Source organism: Equus asinus, chromosome 1 (genome assembly GCF_041296235.1).
Source record: "Equus asinus isolate D_3611 breed Donkey chromosome 1, EquAss-T2T_v2, whole genome shotgun sequence".
NCBI classification, from domain to species: domain Eukaryota; kingdom Metazoa; phylum Chordata; class Mammalia; order Perissodactyla; family Equidae; genus Equus; species Equus asinus.
Genome location: NC_091790.1, coordinates 200,157,918 through 200,177,773, shown reverse-complemented (window position 1 = coordinate 200,177,773; position 19,856 = coordinate 200,157,918). Strand labels below are relative to the sequence as shown.

Here is a 19,856-nt window from a genome sequence, read left to right as displayed (position 1 = left end):
CTGCTGCTTTAAGCCATTGACTTTGTGGTGCATGGTTCCAGTAGCCCTAGGATACGAAGCCTGCTGCTCTCAGAACTTTTCAATTCTTTTTCCACTCATTACTCTAATCAGCGCAACCAATAGAATTGATCTTCTTTAGAAGGAGGGAGGGGCATCTACAGTTACTTGGATGCTGATATTTTGGCCCCACTCACAAAAAATTTAGACTATTTGACTACATGAGCTTGTCCTTCTCAGGATTCAATCATACTCATTACTCAGCCCGCTTTAGGGGGTATTGACATAAATATAAACTATTCTCAGGAAGCTTTCATTTTAGGGGGAAGACACAGAGGGACACATAATCAAAATTGAGCATCAATGATCAATGATCAAGCATTTCAATATATCAATATACCAGTATATCAATATATCAATCATTGATATCAAGTATCAATTATCAGTATTTCCCATAAGCCGAAGAAAATGCCAAATGAGAAAGATAAGTTATCCACAGACTAATGCTTACTTCATCAAGTTTGAGAGGGATGGAGGACCACATACGTTGAAAGTAACATAACATTGGAGAAAACTCATTGGGCCAGAACTTGAAAGACTAGGTACCAGCACAAGTTTGCTTTGCCACTTACACATGACCTTGAGAAGACAACCTAAATTCTCTGAATTCCTCAAGCGCAAAATGAAAAAGTTGGATTGGCTATTCTCTAAGGCAGTGTTTTTCAAACTATCACAGAGATCTATCAGTAGATGGTAATTCCAATTCTGGGCATCATGATCAGTGTTAAAAAAAAGAAATAAGGAAAAGAATGCAAAAAATAGGCAATAACAAAGTGCATCAAGTTCTATACAAAATATAGTTATTATTTCACGAAGCTTTAATTTCACTTACGCACACGTGTGTGAGGTGTCTATGTGTCTGCACTTGATCAATATAAAATAACTTTTTTTCCGTGACTTACAGTTCATTTTTAAAATACACTGCCCTGAATTCCCTTTAAGCCCCAAAGTGCTAACAATCTATGATAATTAAGTAACTACCACCAGGTGGAATACATTATTATAGGCATACATTTAATTACTTAAAGAACTATGTTTAATTTAATGAGCCAAAATACTACCAACTATAATCATTGAAAAGGGGAGATTTAAATGTACATGCTTTTAACTGAGATATAAATATACTTTATATTTTGAACTGAAGAACCATCTTAATTTTGGCATCAACATTAGATTTTAGGCCTTCATCTAAATCTTACCTATCTACCTATATTAAACCATACCACCCTGAGTCCTCATAACCTTCTTTTCAAGATACACATTGCCCTAAATCTTTGCATTGCTCTTTGATTTAACATTTTGTTAGAGTTCTTATTTTGAATTCAGGAGCTTATACGTCTGCTCCCAAACCATAACTGCTCATTCCTGACTCTTCTTAACCTGTGGGTCCCAGATTTAGTACCTGCCCCTCAGCGGCATCACACTTTCCTAATTCAGTCTAGGACATATATTCTAAGGAGCAGGATATTTCCTTTACCATACAGAGGTTTGGACAATCTCCCCGCGCTATAAAGCCTGTTGATGGTCAGGAGTGAATCTTCTCTCTCTCCCTTCTCTATTACAGAAAAAATACCCTGATTTACTCTCTGGAACAGGTTATAAATTTACCTTTCTGTGCTTTTTCCTACTATTGTCCTTTGAAGGGCATAGATGTCCTCACATTTTCTTTTGGAATACGTGTAAATGTCTTTCTTCCCTTTCCTATTTACAGGGCCCAGATGCTCAGTTTTTGGGCTCCAGAGCATGGTGATTGCGCCAGGGCAGTGCTCCCCGAGTCTGGGGCCTCCACAGGGGCGCCTATCTTCTACGGGGAACTGACTTCGCCCAAGGGTGTTATGATATTAACACACTTTAAAGAGCAGCAGAAATGTCAACAAACTTTGAAAGAGGACTATTAGCAATGCAAATATAAGCCTCCTGCACTTGTGATAAGCACAATAAACAAAACTGTAAGGGCATTTTTTTTAGCCTTTCTAGGTGAACAGCTCAAGCGCTGTAAAAGCCAGTTCTCCTGGGGCTGAGGATAGTTCATCATACTTATCTGATGTGCTAGCCACATGTATGGATTGCATTAACTGCAATGACACAGCCACAGTTGAAAACAGTCTTCAGCTTGCAAAGTTAGTGCCTGGGAAGTCATTATGCCTTCACAATTGTACTTGGCATTCAACAGCTTTCCACAACCCATCCTGGGCTCTGGCTTGGAATACCACTCAGGATTCTGAAGAGCGATGGTATCCACAGAGCCAGCTCATTGCACCTGACTCCTTTTCTCCTCAAGCTGATGATGGCTGGGAATTGGGAGCTGACAGGAAAATGTCACTTGCATTTGGCTTCTGAGAGAAGGCTAGCTGACTCTGTGCGCACAGTAAACAGCTGTATTTCTTATCGGTTATTGCTTGCCAATTCTTTTTTCTTATGGGCAGTGATCAGGTACCATTCATTTTATCTGGAACTCAACTTGACCCTCAGTCCTGGGTAGAAGCCCTTCTCCCCTGAAGCTTCTTATGAAGAAGTTCCCTGAATCCTGTTTGGGTTTCCTGACTTGCATGCAGCCCAGGGTCAAGCTTCCAGGAGTGTCCACCATCTTCTCTGGCGTCCATCTGATCTTTTATCAGAACCTGCCTGATCTTTCCATCCATTAGAATGTCAACGAAGTCACTAATTCTATTTCTTGCTAAGAACCAAGTTTCTTTCAAACTCCCACTTTCTGGGAGAACAACCAGCTACTCTGGGCTGTAATTCACTCACATCTGTGTTTCCAGGTATCAGTTTCTTCTTAAGGATATCTTGAGCCAGACAGGATTAACTCTCATAGAATCCATAGCTTTGGAGAGAGGATTTTTTTTCTGCAATAGACCTAAATATGTATATTTTTCTGTTCTGTGTGGTTCTGATCACGTTGTTTGCAAACTGTGGCTTTTTCTTTTCTGGAGTGGCTAGAACGAAATCCTAAATTCATCACTGAGAGTGGTTAGAATGAAAGAAAATCTATAATGGACTTTGAGCAAACCATGACCAAATCTGCATAAACATGGATTTGAGAAGAAGAATTAATTTTTAAGGTATGTTGCTATTTTTCTGCTCTCCTCCTACATTGTGAGGGAAATACAAGAATTCCATATAGAAATGGAATTTAATTTGGTCACTGGCCATTAAGCCAGTAGAGACCATGTTTCCTCTTGAAATCTCAGTTATCTCCAGGGATTATGAAGACCAAATAAATCCAAGTTTATTTTAAAAATAAGTAAGTTATTTCAAAAAAGGAAATCCATTTCCAACTTAGACTTGTTGAATTTCCATTGTGTGCAGGGCACTGATTTTTGCATTCTTTGAAGGTTCAATATTTTTCTTTGTAATGTGAGAGACCCAGGAGGACTGAGAACATCCCACTCTGGCTGCGGAGCGTCAGGTCTCTCAACGCTCTCTCTCTTTACCCACTCTTACACATGACTTTAGCTTCTCTCTCTAATAAAATCCAAACTACTCATGCAACAGCTGCTAATCAACAAGAACAATTCTTCCCTCTTTGGAGAACCATCTTTGACCACTGAAGGAGCTCAGGATACACCACCCCCAAAATATGCTTCTCTGGCGTACTGATTATTTTGAGCTAAAGGCACTTGAAAAACAGCAAATGCAGGAAGAGGCTTTCTTTCTCTGAACTCCCCATATCTGCCTAAGAGAGAGACTCCAAAAGGAACTCAGCTGTCATCAATCCCCTCCCTAGGAGTTCCATCAACCAGGAAAGATCGACTCATCACAGGAGAGGAGACTAAAAGTCAACACCACACCCAGACACATTTTGTCAAAAACTATCATATCTCCCACTCATCCTTTTAAGGGCCCCTTCATCTTTCCTAAAAATCATTTACTCTTCCCTAAGAGGCCTCCTAACCCCTCCCCTTCCCCTGTTAAGATAGTATATAAGCTCTCAACTCTCATCACTTTTTGGGGTATTCACTGTTTTTTTTCTGTGATGCCCTCATACACGTAGTATTAAAAATGAATAAATTTGTATACTTTTTCTCCTGTCAATGTGCCTATTTTCAGTCTATTTCATAGACCCAGCTAATGAGCCCAGGAGAGTAGAGGGAAACTCTTTCCTTCTCTACACCAGCTATTCCTGAAACCAGCTGAAATTTGGACCCGCTCCTGCTACAGCCCCATCGAAAACCTCCCACCAGGGCTTATGTTAACAGTACTCTGGTTGATTTTCTTCCATACAAACCAAGTTATCTGGTTTATTTGGGGGACTATCTTGGCACTTAACTTTCTGCTTCTTCTTGGTCTGCAACTTCCCTATGTCACTGTTTCTTGAGTTTTCATTCACACTGTTGCATTTTGGTCCATGACTTGAGTAAACCAAAAGGTAAATGTGGCAGCACAATGTTAAATGGGCACCTCACCCTCCTCCCTCCCTAACCTCACCCCTGGTGGAACGGGAGCCTTTTCACTCTAACCTTTTGCTAGAAGCTAGATTCATTTATCTTGCTGGTGCTCTATTCTGAAGAAAGTAGCTTTCCTAAGGAGCAGACGAGGGCAAGGTTTACAGACCTGAACTCCCATGTATTTGTGTTGTGTGTTTGGAGGGGGAACTAGAAAAATATGGAGAATGAAGAAGGGACTCCTGGGAGTACATCTGATGTACCTGGTGGGAATAGTAAAGAAAATAATTTTTTAAACCATTTTTTGGAATCTGAGCATGTTTATCACCGGCTATGAGGAAGACTTTTGTTTGTGTGGTTTTCTCCTGACAATAAACTCTGCCTGAATGCCCTTCCGGGTGTTGTAGGCATGATGGCAGGCTTACATAAATAATTCATTTCTCTTTTTCTTACTCTCAAGGTAATCAGCACATTTCCTTCTACTGTCCCAAACAAAAAGCTTTTTGAGTCCTCAGAATTATACTTGACCCTTTTAAACCACAAATTTACTTTGCTTTACAGCTTTCCTGCTTTGCATTGTAAATGCTGAATAATTTAGATACAAATACAGAAATAAAAATATTATTACATTTTAGAGTTGAAAAGATCCAGGAAACCTAACTCTCTTCTTTCCTTCCTTCTCAATTATTCCAAATTGATTAAAGAGATCACATCTTGCTCTGCTTCCTAGAAATTTAAATTTTATGTTACAATTTTTATCTATATTTATACCCATCACATTTCATACATCCAAATCAGGCAGTGGCAAACAACATGAATCTTTTTGACAATATTTGCTGTGTTCCCACCAAAAGAGAGAATAGTAAAACCATCATAAAACACCTCCTTAGAGGAAAGAATTTTTTCCCGCTGATTTGTTTAGCAATTTGGATGTAATTCTATGCAATCTATTGAAGCTGTGCAATGCAGAGAAAATATTATGCATTCCACCTTAACATATTCCTTTTGTGTATTTCAAGAACAATGCCTGGAAGCATCAAACCTTAAATTATTCTGTAATTGGCAGGCAGCAAATAGCAATTTCAAGTTCCAAGCAGTGCCAAGGCCAAATAGAAGAAGACATTTATAATGGCCATGCTTAAAAAAAAAGTGTAGCTTGAAGGATTATCTACAAATTGAGCTATAAACATAATGTCACCAACACTGGGGAGAAGCGAGGGGAAAAAGAATTTGTTATCATCAAAGTATTTCACTTTGCAAAATAGCTGAGTATCCATCCTAAAACCCTTTAAATGTTCTGGCCTATCACAAGTAATTATTTGGAATGGATGCTTAAGAAATTCCAAGCATTTAAAACAATGGCAGACCAGAAAGGTAATTACTGATTTTAATTTTCCCCATTATGTGTAATAGTTGCTGTAAAAGTACCGGCACAGTACAGACACTTGTCAGTTTTCCTCAGCTTGTAAACATAGGCATATGCCTCTTAAGTTTATTTTCTTTTCAATTAGGATTTAAAAAAAATCTTGCCCATAGGCAGATGGTCTTGTTAGAAAGACAAAATGCTGCTTCTTTCACATGCTGCCGTTTTCATGCCCTTTTAATTGTTTTCAAATAATAACATCCCTACTTTATGTATCGTGAACATCTTGAAAAATCAGGAGTCAATGTAGAGTAATCACACTACTTACTCACGTTCTGAAACATGGTATTTACTTAATTTGAGTGCATATGGCCTGCATGTAACAGATATGGGAAAAATTTTACATTTTTCTATTAAATATTTCTGAAGAACAAAGTTATTATGTGTTTTGATTTTCAAAATGGTAGGAAGAATAAAAAATAAAAATGAGAAGACGTTATGCTGGATCTTCCATTAAAAGGAAGATCTATTAGCATTTAGAAATGAAGGTAGGACTTCTGGAAGTTATTCTGCATGGAGATTGACAGACCAGGAAAGTTCCACAGTATGTCCTCATTCCACAAAAACATTTGATTAAGCTGATCATAATGTCTTTGTTGACATGTTGGGACATGGTTGAGTGATGGAGATGCTGGGTGCACCTTCCACTTAGTGAACTGCTGGAGAGAGACTTATATTGGCGTATGTGTCACTTGTCTGTTTCGGCCTTTTTCTGCTTAATATTATGAGCAACAACTTGGAAGAGAAACTGTACTCATGAAATTTGAAGATGAGCCAAATTTAGATGTTTTCCTATAGCTTTCAGAGCAACATTAATATGATCTAAATAGATTGGAAAAATGAAATAATAACATATAATCCAACAGGATTAAGTGGAAAAATTTCTGGCTTAAATTCAAAGTACAGAATAGAGATATATGACTGGACATCATTTCATGTAAAAATAATTAGAAGACTTTACACAAATGTGCCATCTGTGCCAGCAGTGAAATAAATGAAGTTGCATAAAAAAATCTACTATTGGCATGCATCGAAGGATCTGGTGTCCAAAACAAAGCAAGATGTGTATAGTCCTACTGTATTCAGCCCTAATCAGGATATACGTGAATGCCTGTATTTATTTCTGGTTGCCATGATCAGAGGAACACTGGCACATGTGATGGTGTCAGGGAAAAGTAAGATTCCAGAACTATTATGGGAACTGGGGATTTTCAGTCAGGAGATGTCTTAAAGAAGACTTGACAGTAGTTTTCACATACTTGAAGGGCTGGGAAATAAGAAGCGTGTACTTTTTGTGTTTTCCCCCACACAGGGCAGGGCTAGAATTACTGAATCTAAGTTAGAGGAGACAACTGTGACTCAAAGGAAATATGAATCCTCCAACACAGTGATCAGTGCTCTGAACTGCTGCACAAGATGCTCAGATACCCAGACAGGCTTCCAGAGTAGGTGGCTGGGTTGGAAGGGTGTGGGCAGGTTTCCCATAAAAGGTGGAAATTCAGGTGGGCATGGTTTCAAATCATGTATGATTTGACTATTTCTCGTCTTAGGCAACCTGATTTAAGAGTGATCAGAAAACATTTACCCATTATTTTTTGGTTTTGATTTGCTATAGAATGAAAGGTTTAATTCTACAATGCACTTAACTATTTCAATGTTATTTAAGACTCCAGCATCATCCAGAGATGGTACCTACTGACCTGTTGCTGACTCAGTCAGCACAGGAAACAGGTGGGTTAAAAGGGCAGACTACTGCATGAGGCACGTGCTTCATTTAGTGCTGCCATTCTTGCATTGGACCTTGAACCTCTAGGATTACTTTTCTAGACCTGCTCTAAGCTCTCCTGAGACTTAAGGACATACCGAACCCCAGAAATAGAAGGGAGGTCCTCTGTCAAATTGGAGACAAAGTGATGCCACGCGAACCAAACTTGTCTTAAAAGCAGATAAATTACAATGGTGAACTAACCTGGACAGCCAACATTCAGAAAAGTGTGGCCAATAAAGAAAGTCAATCATCAAGTTCTTAAGTAGACATGGTCACCTTGTCAAAGAACCTACACTCTTTAAATACGCCAGGATAGTTGGCTCTGACTGCAATGCAATAATCCAGCATAATCACTTAAATTCTAAAACTATATATTCAGCTAGGGAAGGGAGATGGTTTTGAATGCAGCAATAACTGAGCAATAGATGGTACTGACTTTAAATGTCCCCAGTTTGTGGGGACATTCAATCTCAACTCATCATTTTATAGTAATTACTGAATCTTAATGTGTCACATTTGGACTCATTAAAAACATACTAATTACATTTTAATTCTGTAATCAAAATAGGAGCAAACCTGGCAATTGAGTGAGTAGAAACTCTGATAGAGAACTGACATGTTTGTGTACCCACTGTCATTCACCCAGGGTTTGTTTATAAAGACACATCGCTATTTTCTGTCTGCTTAGCTCTCTGGGGAGACAGAGACAGTCCCTTGGCCATGACAACTTTTTCTGCGATTGTGGTCTAGAAAGTTGTGTGTGTTATGAATAATATTATAGTGCTGGTGGGAGAGAGGAGAGGACTGACTATTTCCAGAAAAGCTACTTATAATCCTGGTGTGAGGAAGATTTCTCACCCTCTACCGCCATTTTGTCTACCTTGTAAATTCTATAGCGTAATCTTTAATAAGCCCATGGCCCCTGTAATCCCTTCAAGGGTCTTTCTCTTCTACTAACGAGATGCTTCGTGACACAACCTTCCTCAAATTCTCCTCCCTAGCCCCTGGTACAGTCACTGTTCCCAGGCGGTACAGTGGGGGAACTCCTTCTGCTTTCACCCCTCACATTTTAGCTACTCTCAGGGTCAGGCTGTGGGTGGACAGGAGCACACATCAGGGAATGCATGCACAGTTTCTTGCCAGAAAATTATGGGATAATTTCAGCTAATAATACCTCAAAACCAGCTCTGGCAATGATAAATTAGTCTTTCACATAGAAATATAAGATAACTTGTATGTTTTTTTTATACCTGTTGCATCAAACATTGTAACTAAGACTATTATTGGGACTTGTAGTTAAAGAGTATAGTATTTATTTGTTTCATAGATTTTTCTAAAAGATTTTCTCTTATGTTTAGAGACTTACATTCAGTGAAGTTGGTTTTCAAGATCAGATTGTACTCACCAGTGCCTGTGAGCTTTACTATGCCTTTTGTTTTCCCCCACCAGAGGCAATAAAGTCTGGACCACTATATATATATATATTGGTAAATTTGGGTGTTAAATTGCTTTAAGGATCATTTTAAAGGCTCTGATCATCTTTGTTTTGAAGCAATTGTGTGGAAAACAAAATTTATAGCTTTGAAGGACACTAAGGGTGACTCAGGTTAAACTAAATAACTCTCAGACCCAAGTGGGGAAAGAAAGAAAATCTTTTTGAATGGGGTATTTATTTACTTTTTCTTCTAAGTCTACTGTGTGTGTGTGTCACTGGAAATGGACAGTTACTTTGACTTTTGATCAGAATATAATGATATTTCAAAAGCTCCTTCATTATTCATCTCAATGCATTTAAACACTTCCTCTTTATGTTTCCAATTTCCCTGCTTGCCCTACAGGCACATGACCACAAAATTCTATATGGGTAGTTGCTAGAGGATTCAGATAGATTTCATGACTGTTTTAAACTCATGGTCTTAAAATATATGGGTTTGTAGTAGAGCAGAATTTGCAACCCCAAAATGTGTCTCTTTGGCTTCATTATTTTCAAGAACAGAAGACTCAGGGAGAACTCTGACCTTCCCCCTAACTGCCTAAAAGAATTTAAATAGAAGGCCATTCCAGGAAGGAGTTAATACCACAGACAACTACAGTACAGGATGGACTAGATGTGGTAGAGAGGGGGGAATGCAGCGGGGTCCCTTTGATCAAAGTCCTCTCTATGCCCCATTGTCTCTGCATGATAAGGCAAATATTTGCTTACTAAACAGTTGCTTTTCCACCTCCATGTGAATTGACTTCCTCTTCTTTGAAATCCCAAGCCACTACCTCCAACATCCTCTTTTGTCTTTAGCTGAAGATAGTATTTAAGATGGTGGCTTTGGCCGTTTTGGCAGGTTACTCAGTTTTCCTGGGTCTCTCCTATGTTTACATGTTATTAAACTTTGTTTGATTTTCTCCTCTTAATCTGTCTCATGTCGATTTAACTCCTAGACCAACCAGAAGAACCTAGAAGGGTAGAGTAAAATTTCTTCCTTCCCTACAGCTTTTTAGTTAAATGCAAGTAAAATATTATCTGCTTCCCCCTCCCTCCTTTTCTGGTTCCTGATACATATTTAATTATATGATTATATTTTACGTGAACAACTTTTTATTGATCCCAAAAATCGTATGTTAGATGTGATGAAGAGTGGCTTATTGTACATATATTTAGCCAATGAATACTAAAGATAAATGAGCCCTTAAGCTAGAGAAAATGGGAATGTGAAATGATGAAATCTAATTGTGAAAGTGGAATGAAAGTTGTGAAGCAAAATTGGGATTTTCAGATAGTACTCTGGGCTCCAGAAGGACTCTGTGAGGAGCAGGCATTAACCTCCAGTTGGGCTGGGCATGGGATCAGCCAGGATCCCACAGGACAGTTGGTGCTCTCATGTTTCTTTTTAACAGGAAAACTAGAAAAACATAATGGCCCCAGGCTATTGGTGGAAAGTGAAATACAGTCCTGGAATCTGACCAGATTCACATGAGATCTACTTTTTGAAAGGAACAAGTGTACTTTCTAAATTGTACAAATTTAGAGTATTCACTAAAAAACAAAACAGGACAAAACCCCAAAACTCAACTTAATTTACACTACCTTTTCTTGCCAATTAAAACTAGCCTTTTAATTGTTAGAAGGTCTGTTTTAAAATTCCCATTCTCTGTGTCTGTTCTTGTTTCTTTTAGAAGCCACTGTCTAAAGCATCTGTGCTTACCTCTGTGGCCCAGAATTGGGGTTGTTTTCATATGAATGCAGTGTAGCTAGACCAAGTAACTTACTTTCTAGCAATTATTCTCACAGGGTCTGGGGGAAGACTAAAAACAGAAAGATATTTAATAAAAAAATTTATATGGTAGGAGTATAAATGTGGAGGCTATTAAGTAAAAATATTACGTAAAAAATTTAAATCTAAATCGTTCTGGCCAATTTCTAATTCAGATTTTGAGTGCTGCCTCACCCCTTTTATCATCTGTAAGAGTTTTATTATAATAGTGTAGATACTAATGTTTTGTTATATAATTATATTCTTCTAATCTATTATTATCTTTTACATTTACTTATTGTGATATTTGTTATATGAATATTTTATAATTTTGATGAGGTCCAGTTTATTAATATTTCCTTTATGGTTTGTCCTTTCCTACCCAGATGTCATGGAGGTATTACCTATAATTCCTTTTAATATTTTTAAAGTTTTGTCTTTTAATATATTTAAATTTCCTCTTTTACACTGAGGTCTATAATCTCTGAATTTTTTCTGTTTGAGGAGGAAGAATCTATTTCATTTTTTCAAATATTGAAATCCAGTGAATCCATCATTTATTTTCCCTTCCCCATTATTTTCTCATGTTTCCCTTTAATATACCAAGTTCTTTTATGTATGGATCAGTTTCTAGACTATTTATTCTGTCTAGTAATCAGTTTGTCTCATTGGTCCTAGTACTGCAGGCTTAAATTCTATGGCTCAGTGTATAGTAAGTCTGGTATCTGGTAACAAAATACTTCCCTCCATTTCTTCCTCTTTTTTATATGCAGATTTTTACCAGTGGTGAAAATCAGCCCTAATTCTAGAAAGGACTTTTGATGCAGAGAAAGAAAACTATGATAACAGCACACAGTTCCCATCTCTACCCAGGACCTGGGGTTGTGGAAATGAAATGAATTTGGAGTCAAACATGAAGTCAAAACCTAGCTGTCAATTTGAAGCTGCAAGACAAATAGAAAGAGCTGTCCCTGCTGAACTCACCTCCCTCACCTGAGACATGGGAACAATGCACTTCTGTCTGAGGACTGTCATGGGGATTAACCATGGGAAAGAGAAAAGGCACCTGTGCATGGCAGGTACTTGTTAACGGTAACAACTTTTATTATTGTCATCATCATCATTATTATACAGTATGATGTAAAGAGCATTAGGGTCTCTAATCCAAAATCTTTCTTATCTCATGTTACTGCTGAAATATCAGTCTCCAAGCCATGGGAAAAAAAATCTATGAAGTCATTAATACCACAATGGGGTTTAGGAAATGAGAGTTTGATGTTGCTTTTCAGTATCACCCAGGGAATTAGGATACACACCCATGAATTGTTGCTTTTATGGAGTGGACTCACACAATCTGAAACGTGGGGGTCTGCTCCAGGAAGTAAGGTTTACTGCCTGAGAAGTGAGTGCCCATGGCAGCACAGAAAGAGAATAAGAGAGCAGAATGTCTGCAAGACAGGAACAAGGTTCCAGAACGGGTAATCAGAGGGTTCAGATGACCAATAGCCATAGGAAACATCCACCCTCCAGTTGTGCCTCATTATATTATTGTGTCCCATACATATGACAGCCATAATGGGATTTGAGTGTGTGTTGCTCAGTATTGGTCAAGCCGTAGGCAACCACTACACTTTGGAAAGTGTTATGTTGGGTGAATGTATATGGATGGGAAGCCAGGGAAGGCAATTTAAGGATCTTTGTGACAAAACATGAAGGGTATGGAAATTTGTTTAAGGGCATGGAAACTTGAATAAGAATAAAAAAATTCTACAGGTGGCTGGTTACAAGATTCACAAACCAACCAATCTGGTTCTGTCCTCTGACTTCTTTCACAATCCAGGCAAGACTGACTGGCCTCCCACGTCCTTTTTCTGTTAAGTCAAGCAGTGAGGGATCTAAGAATAAAGTCCTGGAGCAAAACCAGACAGGTGGGAATCCTTGAGGCAGTGGTGATGGGAGGCGGGGGGGGGGGGGGGGGGGGGGGGGGGGGGGGGGGAGTGCGACTTGACACCATAGAAAATACTGGCAGAGACTGAGGCAGGTCTTGCTGGGTAATCTGATGCCTTTCCTGCCCTATAGCAATGGGTTCAACATTATCCATGGCGGCCAAAGCTAGTTCTAACTCATTCACTCTTTTGTTTTATTTCGTTTTCTGTATCAAAGGAGCACAGAAACCTACCGAGCTCCATTTAGGAAGGAAACAGGAAGTCAACACTTGTGTTTCCTATCTTGAGTACTGTGTCCCGAAAATCAGTGTTTGCATGTCAAGACCCATGCTGATTATCAAAGGGTGAGGGGGTGCAGCATTGTCATTTTTGTTTATTTTGTTTCAAGAAGATAGATTCGAAGAAAGAAGACAAAAAGGAGAAACACATGTTTATCATATCCTCAAAATGAAGATGGAGACAGATAAATATAAATGAATACATGTAGTCATTTCATAGTTGAATGAAGCAAAACCAACTCCAGGAGACCCTCTCAATAGTACCGTATATCATTCCATTTGAGCTGTTTATTCTCTTTGGTATTCACATCCCAGGATGCTGCAAACAAAAAATTTCACCTCTCTAATATTTTACCCTCTTTTACAACCAGTCCCTCTCTGCTTTCCAGATAAACTGGTAAGAACAGATACTACACTTGGTTTTAGCCAAAAGGCCAAGAAACAATGTGTTTGCCTTTCAGATTAACCCTTACCTGAGTGACCAGCCTCTGGCAATACCTACTCACACTTGGTAAGAGGTCAAGATCCACTGGTCCATATAGGCGAGCACAAAAAAATACCACGTGCAAAAATACAACCCTGGAAAAGAGATGGATCTGTGTGCCCATATTGGTGATCTAAAATCACATCTTTTTAAAAAATTTGCTCTCCACAAAATGACTTGCTTTTGAAATAAATTTAATATCAAGACCTAACGTGCTAAGTCGTTATGTTTAGCTATTTTAGTGTTAATTATAAAAAAAATCAATCTTTGTTTTAAAGAGCACAAGAAAGGTCAAGTTTAATTTGCTTGAGAATTTTTTCTTCTCCTCTCAACAAGTACACTTTCTGTTTAGCTTTTACCAGATTCAATCTAAAAGAAGAGTTTTATGAAGCTAAGTGAGGAATGAAAATAAGGGTTTACAGCAAGTGCAATGTTACATCTGTTCTAATAGTCTGACGTCCTGTGTGCTACAGCGCATACGTGACTTCCAGACAAACATTTACAACGAGGAGAAAAATAATGAAGTGGAGAGGGCAAATGTACAGATCCTTTTTTAAAGAATTTAGAACAAAAGAGGTAAACTAAGATTTTTTTCTAACATATTAGATGAAAAATAATATTATTCTAACATGAAGTTTTGGTTTTAATCGCAAATTATATGACTAGAACAAAAGGGTAAGAGCATAAATAAATTCACTGGATATTTATAATAGTTCAAAAAGTAGCTAAAAATATAGAAGGACACAATTTAATCACTAACCTTGAACCATACTTCAAAATATATTCTCTCTCAGCCCTGATTTAACATAATCTGGTAAATTGTTTCACTTATACAATTTCAACTCGCAGTTGACCAAAAGGTGGCATAAAATCCGATTGTGAGCTGATGCAAATAAATACAGACTACTAAATTCAGCCTGAGTATTTTTTAAAGAAAGATTTAAGTGAAAAGAATAACTGCATCAGATTGCCAGGGAAATTTCTAAACTGTATGGCCAAAGACATAGCTAAATGTTCTACCAAAGTCAGCTCCAAAATTCATTAAGTAAATCAAGTCATCCCAAATGTGTCTGTATTTGTCTTGCAAATTGAAATGCAACAGGAGGAGGCACAAAAGGCTTTTAGTAAATCAACAACAATAGAACTAGATAAATTACAAATCTACGTGTTTGGGGGAGGGTACCACACGTATTGTGAATAGGATGTTAAGCCAGCTTATCATCTGCTGGGCTTCATTTACAAACTGCCTGTAAGAACCTGCTATGTTCATAGACTCCGAGACATATATCTCTGCCATTTTGTGGTAATGTGGTTATTTAGAACCAAGTTCATGACTCTAGAGCTGGAGATTATATCTGTAACTTCCTCTGCCCTCTTAGGTAAAAAACCTTGACCTAGATACTTCAGATCTCTTCTGCATTTCCAAGTAACTCTTATGGTTTAATTCCCTTACTGCTCAATACCGCATGGCATGTTGACTTTCCATCATAGAGTGATTTCGAAACCTCAGAGCTGGGAAACTTTTGCTAACTAAGGCCAAGTGCCTTAGAGAATCGCAGAAATAAGCAACACACCAATTAATTTCATACTTTAGAGGAAGAACTGAGTTCTAACTAGGTGCCACTATACAGGGTGAAGAAACAAAACTCTGGAAGACTAACAGCTTAAAGGCCACATGACCAGTTGGTGGCAAAATTCAGTACTCTTTCAATTATATGCCCAAATCCCTCCATGTACAGAATCGTAAGTTAACCATTTAGAACAATACCCTCCTGCATAAATGCAGATTATACAAAATAGGCACACTGGCTGGAAAACCACTGATTTGACAGGTATAGGAAGTTCCTTAAGAGGAAAATAGTGCAATGGCCAAGAGCTTGCCCCGGGGGGCTGCACACGCTGTGCTGAAGAGAAAACTCCCCCGGCAGCAGCTGTAGTCATTTCTGAATCGAGAAAGAGCTTTTCTGCATTTAGTTTAACATTTCAAAGTTTATTGGTGAAATACAGCTTATTTTACTCCATGAAATTCTGAAGATATTGCATGTGTGCAAAGGAATGACTTAGATTTAGAAATTTATTTGAAAGAACAATGATATTGGGCCAATTTACTAGCCTATGCCTCCCAATTCTTTTGAACCTAGAAGCTGTTTGACTTATTCCACAATATTTGAAATCATCTTTATTCCACTTTTCTAAGACTTAGAGTATCTCAGACTTCTTTTTTAGCTATTTATCTACAATGTCCACAGTATTTCCACCATTCTAACCAGACCTTCAGAATCTTTCTCAGTATAGTCTACATTGCTGCTGACACCCACCAGGTTGGATACGATTGAGGGAAAGATCCAGTGGAGAGGACAATAGCTATTTGGGAGAACAGAACATTGTCCATTTTCCTTCTAAACTAAATATAATATATAAGTATTATATTCATTTTTGAAGGAGTTTCTTCTACCCTTTAGAATATGTACAGTTGTTTTATTGTCTTATTATAGTAAACATTAAACCTTGAAACTGCTGTGATTATGTAGGAGCTGACTTTGGAGATGAATGTCAATTTAAATTAGTTTCTTTGGCATTTATCAGTAATTCAACTTTGTGTAATTAATTACGGTATTATACATAATTCAAATTAGAGAGGAAATATACTCTTCAGACATCTCCAAATCATCAAAACTACTTGTAAATATGTCAACCTGTCTTAAGAGCCAAAACCTCTATTGTCTTATTATTTGATTTTGAATCTATAAAGTATTTTAAAAACACTATTTTCTTCATGTAGATTTCCCTGGTGTTCTCAGTTTTCCCCTATAAGACCTTTTTTCCTCTTTCTAATTTTTTGACATTTATCCTAAATATCCACAAGATAAACGTTGGTACAAAGATTAGAGATTTTTCATGGACTACAATCTGTATACCAATCAATCAAACTTTAATTTTAATTTGGAAAGGAGGCAATTATATGAAGATCATAGTGATTTGATGCATTCAACAGGTAAAAAGCTGTCGACTTTAATTTTCTCTGAATTTTGACTATTAGTAATATCTTTGGTCTATAAATATCAGATCTTGAACAAACCTGAGGAAGAATATGACAAGTGATTAACAAGCATAAATCAGACAGATCAGATGAACTCTGACAATTTTATGGACTGCTTTTCACATTTTATTATGGAAGAAAAAGGCATTTTTGTTGTATTCCTACTGTGAACTCACTAAAGTTTTAAGTCCTAATCTCTGAAGTCTGCAGTTCTTATGCTGTACTTCACGCAGCACCGGAGGTTTCACACAAGTCTTTAACGTCCATTGTTGAGGACGCATGTAGGATGTGTGTCGTTCGTGGAGCTCTTAACCACTCTCTCCCTTCACCCCAAGATGCTCCATTTTACTCTCAGTTCATACTGGACTCTCAACTAGGATTTCATTTGAAGAAGATATACCAGCTCAAAGAACATATGCATCTGATTTAAATTTCAAGCTGAGGATAATGAAATATATTTGTTTTCACAATGTCACCATCTCTAAATACTTCCAAAGACCGTTTAACTTTTTTTCATCATTAAAGTAAAATTTGCTCAATCTGAAAAGGCTACATGCTACATGATTCCAACTATATGACATTCTGAAAAGGCAAAACTACAGAGGCAATAAAAAGATCAGTGGATGCCAGGGGTTAGAGGGGAAAGAGGGATGAACTGGGGGAGCACAAAGGATTTTTGGGGTGGTGAAACTTCTCTGTGTGAGACTATGGTGGTGGATACATGTCATTACACATTTATCCAAACTCATAGAATGCACAAAACTAAGAGTGAACCCTAATGTAGACTATGGACTTTGGCGATAATGATGTGTCAGCGTAGGTCCATCATTGTAACAAATGTACCACTCTGGTGGGGACGTCGATGCAAGGGAGGCTGTGTAGCGTTGGGGCAGGGAATATAAAGAAATTCTTGTACTTTCCATTCAATTTTGCTGTGCACCTAAAACTGCGCTAAAAAATAAAGTTTATGAAAAAATAAAATTGGCTTATTTATAGCATTAAGTGAAGTATTTATCTGCACAATTAACTTCTTAGAATTTCTTTTCTTTCCAAAAGTTTGCCAATGAATGATGGGACCTACAGTAAAAAAGCAAAAAGCAAAAAAAGCTGGAAATTCACAGTAGAGTAAGACTGTGCTGCATCTCTAGAGAGCAAGACCTGCTGGGAGTTAATGGGAGGCTTTGGGGACATCTCTTGGGGTTTGCAGGGACCCCAGGTGACGGCTGTAACTGGCAAAGAAGGACAACTTAGCTGTAAAAAGCAGATCTGGTTGGGAGTCACGACAGCCCTGACACATGGTCATGGGACGACGGGCTCCTGGGAATGGACGTATGTTCTTCACGATGACAGAGAAGAATGGTAGGCAAGCAGATCACTGAATATGAGGACATGGGAGGAAAATCCAGACAAAAACTGTAAAGACTGGTTTGTGCAGGAACACTCAGGTGACAGAAAAAGAAGCTCAGTCTTTTTCAGAAAGTGATTAGGAGACTGGGGAGAAGCCACATACGTACTACTCACAGCTAGTGGCTGTAGAAAAGATCTATGGCAGGAGCTCAAGCACTGTTGGAGAAAACAGAGGCATTACATATATATTTTTACACTCAATAAAATAATAATAATGGCATATTGATAATAAAGCATCCTTTCGATTTTATGTATCTTAGTTTAATAGTTTGGCATTGAATGGTTCATTTTTATTTACTTTGCCTATTCTTCCTAGAAACTTTTTTGGATCTCCCTTATTGGTCCCAATTTCCACCTGTGTTCTGTTTCTCTCTGATTTGAGAGGCGTTAACAACTCTCCGTCTACCTTGATTTGTTGTTCTTACATGCAGCTCAGTTCCTATACTCCGCCAAGGGTCCCTGGCGGACAGTCTAAGGCTGCATTTACTTCTTTCATCTTTCTCAAAGAGACATTGTAGCACCTCGATGCTTTCTCTGCTACATCGCTCCTTTCTATTTTTATCTCTCTGACCCATTGCGCTAGCTCTCGGTTCTCTCAAGAAGTGTAGCATAATGGTTCAAATCTTGGGCTCCAGCATTAGACTGCCTCCATTCATCGCATTCACCACTTACTAATTGTGTGGTCTTGGGCAAGTTAATCGACCTCATTAAGCCTTGGTTTCCCTATTTATAAACTTGACCTAAAAATGGTGCCCACGTTAGAGGGTTGTGGTGAAGATTACATGAATGATGCAGACAAAGTGCTCAGAGTGGTGCTTGGCGTTTGGGAAGCCCTCAGTAAACGCCCAGAGCTGTCCAACACGAAAGTGCACTGGCTTGGGAGCCAGCTTTTCTGGATGTCTGTTTCCTGTGGCTGCTGTAAAAAATTACCACAAACTGGGTGGCTGCAAACAACAGAAATTTATTTTCTCACAGTTCCAGAGGCCAGAAATCCAAGATCAAGAGGTCTGCAGGGCTGTGCTCTCTCCGAAGGGTCTGGGAAGAGTACGTGCCATGCCTTTCTCTTAGCTTCTGGCGTTGCTGGCCATCCTGGTATTCCTTGTCTGGGAGACACAGCACTCCAATCTCTGCCTCTGTCCTTACAGGGTTCTCCTTGTGTGTGAGTCTTTACATGGTGTTCTCTTCTCTACGTGTCTGTCTCTGTCTCTCTTCTCTTCTTCTTAAAAGGACACCAGTCATAGTGGATTAGGGCCCACCCTCATGACCTCATCTTAACTTGATGACATTTGCAAAGACCCTATGTCTAAATAAGGTCACATTCACAAGCGCCAGGGTTAAGATTTCAACATGTCTCTTTAGGGGACACAACTTAACCCATAACACTAGGGAAGGGGTTCTTGCACTGAACAATGGCTTGCCTTCTCACCTACTGTCCTTTCCTCCTTTCTCTTTTCCTTGATTGTTCCTTATATAGAATCCTTGTCAAATTCCATGATGTCATTTCCCATGTTCTAGTTTTTCAGTATTGGATATAATACTTCAGATGTGGTCTAACTGATGCTTGCGGTAGACTCCTGAGATCTGGACATTTGACTAGGGTATTATGAAGAGTATTTCATTTTGTTGTGTATTTTGGTAGCCACATCACACTGATGCCTCATGTGGAGCTTGGAATACATTACAACAAATAAGCTGATTTTTGCATCCCTTCTTTACTAACAACTCATAACCATCTCTCATGCCTCTTCAGCCTATTTTCTGTTTCTGAATGCAGTCTTGAGAGAGGTAATAGAGATGAACATGGTCTGAATTGCTCCTAG

General features: G+C 38.4%; 1 protein-coding gene and 1 pseudogene across 1 annotated transcript in view; both read right to left on the bottom strand.

Moving 5' to 3' along the window:
- CNTNAP2 (contactin associated protein 2) overlaps positions 1-19,856 on the bottom strand; it is a 1,870,188-nt gene that overhangs the window by 370,965 nt on the left and 1,479,367 nt on the right. The window lies entirely within an intron of this gene.
- LOC123288406 (U2 spliceosomal RNA) lies at positions 13,434-13,551 on the bottom strand (annotated as a pseudogene).